The sequence below is a fragment of the Mustela nigripes genome, chromosome 14, assembly GCF_022355385.1.
Source record: "Mustela nigripes isolate SB6536 chromosome 14, MUSNIG.SB6536, whole genome shotgun sequence".
In the NCBI taxonomy this organism is placed as follows: domain Eukaryota; kingdom Metazoa; phylum Chordata; class Mammalia; order Carnivora; family Mustelidae; genus Mustela; species Mustela nigripes.
Genome location: NC_081570.1, coordinates 64824914 through 64833558, shown reverse-complemented (window position 1 = coordinate 64833558; position 8645 = coordinate 64824914). Strand labels below are relative to the sequence as shown.

Genomic DNA, 8645 nt, shown 5'->3' with positions numbered 1-8645 from the left:
TCAGGTCATGATCCCAGGGTCCTGGGATTGAGTCCCGGATCGGGCTCTTTGCTCAGCAGGGAGCCTGCTTGCCTCTCCGCCTCTTTTTTAAAGATTTTATTTATTTGACAGACAGAGATCACAAGTAGGCAGAGAGGCAGGCAGAAAGAGAGGGAGGAAGCAGGCTCCCCGCTGAGCAGAGAGCCCGATGTGGGGCTCAATCCCAGGACCCTGGGATCATGACCCGAGCCGAAGGCAGAGGCTTAACCCTCTGAGCCACCCAGGCGCCCCAATAAATAAATAAAATCTTAAAAAATATATCACTCTAAGATTTTAGAGCTAGTGAACTCTTAACTGCACTTTGTTTCAAAATTCAGTTGTAAAAACGAGTAAACCTTTATAACAAGCATTTGAATTCAACAGTTTAAATCCACAGGCTACACATCCTTTTAAGCGTACAATTCAGAGGTTTTTTTTTAGCATATTTGCTGGGTTTTGCAATTAGCACCACCTTTTAGTTTCAGAATATTTTTACCACCCCAACAGGAATCCCTTTACCCATCATCAGTCACGATCATGATCTTCTGGTCCTGAGACTGAGCCCTGCATCTGGTCCAGGCTCAGTGCTCAGTCTGCCTGTCTCTCTTGCTCCCCCTCTGCTCCAGCTCCCCACCTCCCCAACATGGGGACTGATCTTCCAACCTTGAGATCATGACCTGAGCCAAAAACCAAGAGTTGATGCTTAACCAACTAAGGCACCCAAGTGCCCTACTGCCAAACTATTTGGCAAAGAGGCTACACTATGTTCCACTCCCATTAGCGATGTATAACGATAAAGGTTTTTCACACCCTCAGCAATAATCATTATATACTTTTAAAGACTTATTTGAGAGAGAGAGAGAGAGAGAGCCCAAGTGCACAAGCAGGGGAAGAGGCAGACTCCCTGCTGAGCAAGGAACCCAACAGGGCTCAATCCCAGGACCCTGAGATCATCACTGAGCCAACAGATGCCCCTATTATTATCCATTTTTTACATTATAGCCACTCTAGCAGGTGTGAAGTGGTTAGTTTCACTAATGACAACAATATTGAACACCTTTCATCTCCTTACTGGCCTCTACATATCTTCTTTAGAAAAATGTTTATTCAAATCCTTTGCCCATTTTTAAATGGGTTATTTGTCCATTTATTGTTGAGTTGTAACATTCATTATATATTCTGGATATGTGTCTTTATAAGACACATGATTTACAAATATTTCTCACAATCTATTGTTTTTTCACTTTCTTGTTGGTGTCCTTTGAACCATAAAAGTTTTTATTTTTTATAAATTCCAATTAATCATTTTTTCCCTTTTCTGCCTTAACATTTACTCCCTGTTTATGCAGAATATCAAGGGCAGCCAGAGGTGAGGGCTCAGGGACTTCTGTGGGTTTTCCTGAACATATACACAATCCTGCACATGCCTGTGGCCTTCTAGATTCCCAGGAATATGTTGGAATTTTTCAAGGCCCCCTGTTAAAATATATTGCTCAATTTTTCCCTTTAAGTTGTTTGGTCGGCCTCTTATTAGTCCTCACTGGTATCACCACCTCAGGTCGTTATAATGTTAAACATTTGCCACTGATTATTTTCAACAAAGGCCATATGAACTTTCCTTTGGAGCAAGCGCCAAATCAGGTCAAATAAAGATTAAGTCCTGAGAATGGAACTTCGCAGGGAGCTGCCATATAGGTCAAAATAGAATTTTGTGAAACTCCAAAATCATTAAGTTTCTTTTAGTGGTTGCCAGGCCTCGTTTTTGCAGTTACCTCTGTTGTAAGATTGTTAGTTTTCAAGACTGTGGAAGAGAGGGGGATGGAAATAGATCAAGTTAAAAATCCACAAAGTTCACTGCTCTTACAGAGATTCAGCCATTTTTCTTGAAATAAAAAGCTCCATCAATTTCAGAAATAAGTCTTTCATTAATTTTCAGAGTTCTTAAAATTTTGCTTTTGACAATTCTTCCCAGTGTTTTCATTACTTTCGTGGAGGAGATTTTTACTCTGTTACTCTACTATTCTAGATGTATTTCTTCCATGCTGTAGTTCTGGCACTTCCCCAGCGCTGTGCTAAATGGGTTAACTTGATAATATGACTTAGTCTTTACAACAATTCATAAAGTAGGTACTGTTATTATCCCCATTTTACAGGTAGAGAAGCAGAGATTCAGATTAGCAGGAATTTGCCCCAAGTCCCAAAACCAAATGACTGATTTTTAAACCCAGGCATTAATTCCAGAGCTTATACTTTTAAATATCAAATTACACTCTCCTATTAGCCTTCTCCAAAAACCCGAGAGAAAAGAAGTTTAAGCATCAGAAATATTTAAGATAGTATAAATACAGCCATTATATCAGAGGCAAAAAAAAGTAAACAGAAATGATAATATCTGATATGAATATTCTCTGTTTTAGTATCTCCCCTCACGTTTTAAGGGAAACATATTATGCTAAAGGTAATGTGCTTCTGAGGTTTCTGAGTTTTTTAAAAAAACTAATATGTTTTAAAATAACTTAAAAATTCTTTAGATATTAAATAGTTTAAAGTTTTGTACCACTATCAAAAAAAATAGGATTTATGTTCACCGGCCAATAGGGAAAAATCCTAAGGAGGAAAAAGTGACTCCAACTAAACTTTCTACCTAAAATAATTTATACTAATAAGAAATGAATAAATTCAACAATGAGAGATTCCAGAGTCAAGCCCTGGTTTATTGGTCTACCTTGCTTATTGCTGGTTTCACTGAAATGATCATTTAAGAGAGCATGCACACGGGACGCCTGGGTGGCTCAGTTGGTTGGACGACTGCCTTCAGCTCAGGTCATGATCCTGGAGTCCTGGGATTGAGTCCCGCATCAGGCTCCCAGCTCCATGGGGAGTCTGCTTCTCTCTCTGACCTTCTCCTCGTTCATGCTCTCTCTCACTGTCTCTCTCTCAAGTAAATAAATAAAATCTTTAAAAAAAAAAAAAAAGAGAGCATGCACACACATGTGTGTTTGGAGGGGAGGTGGGAAGAGAGACAATCTTGAAACAGACTCCCTGCTGAGCACAGAGCAGAGCCAGATTGGGGGGTGGAGGCGACTCCGTCCCACAACCCATGAGATCATCACCTGAGCCAAAATCCAAAATCAAGAGCCCACCCAGGTGCCTCTGAATAAGTCTTTTAAAAATAAGCTTACAGCTGTGAAAATACATCATACTGAAGATGTGTTACTAGCATTATCATCAACTCTTCTTAAAAGACAATGATAACTCAGAGACATTTATTTAAATTATTAATTTCTTAAGAGCAAAAAACAAACTACTAACATGATGTCTTAAACCTCATTTTAGACTATATCGTATAGGAAGAATTTTTTGAGAAAACTGCCAAAAACCCATTTAAAAGTTTTAGAAAAAGATTAACATTTCCCTATAGCTGTTTTTTTTTTAAAGATTTTATTCATTTATTTGACAGACAGAGATTACAAGTAGGCAGAGAGGAAGGCAGAGGCGTGTGTGGGGGAAGCAGGCTCCCTGCTGAGCAGAGAGCCTGATGCGGGGCTCGATTCCAGGACCCTGGGATCATGACCTGAGCCGAAGAAAGAGGCTTTAACCCACTGAGCAACCCAGGTGCCCCTGAGATGTTATTTTTGAAGCAGAGGTTAGTAAAACAGTTTAATTCCTGCATATGGAAACATGTTACCATGAAAAAGGGTTTGGGGTGGTTTCTGATATTTTTGTTTTTTGTGTTTTTTTTTTTTTTTTGCTAGCTGAAACTTGAAATGTCCTTTATTTCTAAATTATTCCTCCCCCAAAGGGCACTTCTCAAAACCAGATTTTAATATTTTCAAAAAGAAAAGTACTATTATATTGGTTTAGACAAAGCATCATTCTACTTCATTAGTTATCTCCCATGGTTCACAAGTACCATAAAAATGACCATGTAAGAAATCAAATTAAGTCATTAACAGCAGCAACAATAAAACAGACAAAATACATAAAACCCACAAATGAAGCAATGTGCAAAAAAAAATGTTTTATTAGCTGCAGATTTCCAACATCTTAAATTACTTGTCTCTTACTCTCCATGAGGTAGAGGAGGGACATGGTTGGGTCTTATCTTCCTTGGCAAGCAATGACTTTGCTGAATGTGAAGTAATATTTTTTAAAAGCCTTACTATTTTTCAAGGCTCTGAACAACCATGAAAGATATGTCCAAAGTCCCAAAATAGGATCATGAAATAGGCTAAGTTCCATTTTAACATGGACTTTTTTTTACATGTTTACATTTTCCTTTGAAACCCACCTCCTCAAATTGTAAATAGGACTTACAGTTAAAGAAAGCAGGCTGACAATATTCCCTTATCTCACTAAAAGAAAAGAAATTATAAAGGAAATAAATCCTCAATAACCACCCTCCAAAATGGCCCTCAATGACTCTCTCTTTCTGGTACTCATGCCTCGTCCTACACTGAAGAGCGCCAACCTGTGTAATCAATAGCATACTACAGAAATAATGAGTGTGAATTCTGAGACTAGGTCATCAATAGTCACTGCATTGCTCTCACTCTTCTTGTATCACTTCCTCTGGGGGAAGCCCAGGTACCATGTTGTGATAACACTAAAGCAGTCCTACAGAGAAGTCCATGTGGTAAGCAACTTAGGTCTTCCAACAACAGGTAGCACCAACATGCTTTAAGTGAGCTGTCTTGGGAAGAGATTCTCCAGCTCCAGTCAAACCTTCATATGACTATAGCCCCGGCCAATATACTTGATCACAACTTCACAAAAAAACACCAAGCCCAACCACCCTCTTAAGCCACGTCCAAATTCCTGACCTTCAAAAATGATGATATAATAAATGTTTTTTTTTTAATATTTTATTTATTTATTTGACAGAGAGAGGTGACAAGCAGGCAGAGAGGCAGGCAGAGAGAGGAGGCAGCAGGCTCCCTGCTGAGCAGAGAGCCCGATGTGGGGCTCCATCCCAGGACCCTGAGATCATGACCCGAGCCGAAGACAGTGGCTCAACCCACTGAGCCACCCAGGCATCCCATAAATGTTTTTTTTTTTTAAGATTTTATTTATTTATTTGACAGACAGAGATCACAAGTAGGCAGAGAGGCAGGCAGAGAGGAAGGGAAGCAGACTCCCCACTGAGCAGAGAGCCTGATGTGGGGCTCGATCTCAGGACCCTGGGATCATGACCTGAGCCAAAAGCAGAGGCTTTAACCCACTAAGCCAGCCAGGCGCCCCGATGATATAATAAATGTTAACTATTGTTTTTGAATGGGAAAATAGCTTTGTTTGGGGGACTGGGCACGAGTCCAGTCTCACAATTTTGCAACTGCTTCCTGGTGCCAGTGGCTTAGCTGACCTTGAGCACGTTAAAGCACGTGGTTTGCTCAAGGGCCAACACTTGATTGTGACTACATCACTGATCTTAACGTCTCTAAGGAAGTAGGACAAGTATACAGAAATATTCTTACTGTACTTCTCAAAGCAGTTGAACTTCTGGATGTTGTGAAGGTAGTCTTGGCCAATGACAACAGTCCCCAGCATCTTCATCTTGGTTACAACACCAAACAAGATCTTGCCAATAAAGGGGCATTTCTTGTCACTACAGATGCCTTCAATGGCCTCCCTGGCCATCCTGAGGCCCAGACAAACATTCTTGCGGGAGCGGGAGCTTCTCCTTGCTAATTTCTCCAAGCAAGACTCCCTTATTTTGAAAGATGGTCAGCTGCTTTTGGTAGGCTAGCTTAGACCAAGAGACACTCCCTACCTAATATATGCAGGTTCAGAATTAAATACCAAAACAAAGGGTTCCCTGAATTAGCCATTAGGACTGAATTCTCATTTCCAAAAAACTATCCTATAAAATTTGAACTTTAAAAAAATAACCTCCAAAACACTCAAGGCTTCATTAGAGGCCAGTGTGGGGCTCCCAGGATTTAGAAGGCTCTAACTACTAGATTAATGCTAAAATATATGCCCTCTGCCCAACTTAATCCCCAGGAAATCAAGGACACCCAGGATTAACCCCCCAGTTAGGGCACAGAATCCTGCTATCCAGGACATGCCCCTGAGGGCCTGGGGGTTCCTCACAGCTTTAGCCCTAGCCCCAAGTCCACACCTGAGTTTTATTTTTGTCTTAAGACAGTAAGTTCTGGGTAATTATTATACAATAACGGATAACTAATATAATAGTGGAAACAATACAACAGCAAAAGAAAGACACACAAATTTCCAGAAACTAGAAAACAAATGAAAGAGTGTGGAGAGATGTAAATGATGAGGAAACCCATAGTCCTGTTAAAATATACTTAACAGGCGATATAGTCAAGAGAGAGACATTTGCTAAGCAGAGTCTCAAAGACACCAGGCTTGGAGTAGGCAGGTATGTGACAGGAGTGAAGAAGAGGGATTAAAAATGGGAAGTTAGGGGCGCCTGGGTGGCTCAGTGGGTTAAGCTTCTGCCTTCAGCTCAGGTCATGATTTCAGGGTCTTGGGATCGAGCCCCACATCAGGTTCTCTACTCAGCAAGGAGCCTGCTTCCTCCTCTCTCTCTGCCTGCCTCTCTGCCTATTTGTGATCTCTCTGTCAAATAAATAAATAAAATCTTTAAAAAAAAAATGAAAGGTTAAATGAAAGTCTGTGTCCAAACAACTATAGTGGTCCCACATTCTAATTCCTGCTCTTTCCCTTTCATCCCTGAACAGGAGGATAGCTTATAGAAAAAACAAATTCTCAACCAGATAACATTTCCCTTTAAAAATTATCCTCAGGGTACCCAGGTGGCTTGGTCAGTTAAGCAACAGACTCTTGATTTCAGCTCAGGTCTGTCATGATCATCATGATCATTAGTATTTTGAGTGGGGGGATTGAGCCCCACATTGGACTTTGCATTCTGGGTGTGGAGCCTGCCTGGGATTCTCTCTCTCTTTCTGTCCCTTCTCCCTCCACCAAATAAGGCCTTTTTCATTCTTTATGGAGCTGTACCCTGCCTACTAGGCTATTTCCAGATCACTATCCTAAAGAAAAGCCTATCAATCAACAGACCTCAAAGAAATAAACCAAGTATAGTTAGTCTCCTGTTCATGGGAAAGACATGCAAACCCATGCACTCTATCTAAGAATATTAACTAGTCTAGTCACCAATTAAGCTTTCGAATTTGAAAAGGAAACCATCAGTACAAGAATGAGAGCCCAAAATAGACAAAACTGACCCCAGAGGAAGGAAATAATTCAGGAAATAGAAATATTAAATATTAAATGGCAGATACAGCTCTCCCTTTTCAGATTATTATCATTATAAATATTTATCCTTGTCATTTTGCATATTATAATTAGTATATTATTTTGGATTGTTATCAACAAGTGCTATCAAGTCAGAGGTGGGTATTGAAAGCTTTTCACGGGATGCCTGGGTGGCTTAATCAGTTGAGTGCCAGACTCTTGGTTTTGCTATGATTATAATCTCGGGGTTATGGGATCAAGCCCCACATCTGGCTCCAAGCTAAGTGGGGAGTCTGCTTGAGATTCTCTCTTCCCCTCCCCCACCCCATGCTATTGCACTTGCACTCTCTCTCAAATAAATAAATTTTGAGGAGTCAAGATGGCGGAGAAGTAGCAGGCTGAGACTACTTCAGCTGACCGGATATCAGCTAGATAGCTTATCTAAAGATTGCAAACACCTGAAAATCCATCGGCAGATCGAAGAGAATAAGAACAGCAATTCTGGAAACAGAAAAACAACCACTTTCTGAAAGGTAGGACCTGCGGAGAAGTGAATCCAAAGCGATGGGAAGATAGACCGGGGGGGGGGGGGGGCTCCCGGCAAGCGGTGGAGCAACAGCGCACAAAATCAGGACTTTTAAAAGTCTGTTCCGCTGAGGGACATCGCTCCAGAGGCTAAATCGGGGCGAAGCCCACACGGGGTCAGCATGGCCTCAGGTCCCGCAGGTTCACAGAAGGATCGGGGGTGTCTGAGTGTCGCAGAGCTTGCGGGTATTGGAAAGGGAAAGCCGGCTACAGAGAAAGAACCAACAGTAAGCTCACAGCTCGGTGTTACCTTGAACCGGTCGCAGGTTCGGTGAGCTCAGAGCGTGGCCGGAGGTCAGGCAGACGGGAGTAACTGGCGCTGTTCTCTGAGGGCGCACTGAGGAGTGGGGCCCTGGGCTCTCGGATCCTCTGGGCCGGAGACCAGGAGGCCGCCATTTGTATTCCCGTCCTCCGGAACTCTACGGAAAGCGCTCAGGGAACAAAACCTCCTGAAAGCAAACCGGAGTGGATTACTCACCCCGGCCCCTGATAAGGGCGATGCAATTCCGTCTGGGGCAAAGACACTTGAGAATCACTACAACAGGCCCATCCCCCAGAAGATCAACAAGAAATCCAGCCGAGACCAAGTTCACCTACCAAGGAGTGCGGTTTCAATACCAAGGAGAGCAGCAGAATTCCAGAGGAGGAGAAAGCAAAGCACGAAACTCATGGCTTTTTCCTTGTGATTTTTTTTAGTATTGCAGTTAATTTAATTTTTTTCTTTTTCATTTTTTCTTTCTCGCCTTCTGGTAAATTTTTTTTAACTTTTACCTTTTTCTTTTTTAACGATTTTTAACTAGTTTATCCAATATATATAT

General features: G+C 41.5%; 1 protein-coding gene across 2 annotated transcripts in view; it reads right to left on the bottom strand.

Annotated features, from left to right (window-relative positions):
• Positions 1 to 8645, bottom strand: part of MIGA1 (mitoguardin 1) — a 103394-nt gene that overhangs the window by 15391 nt on the left and 79358 nt on the right. The window lies entirely within an intron of this gene.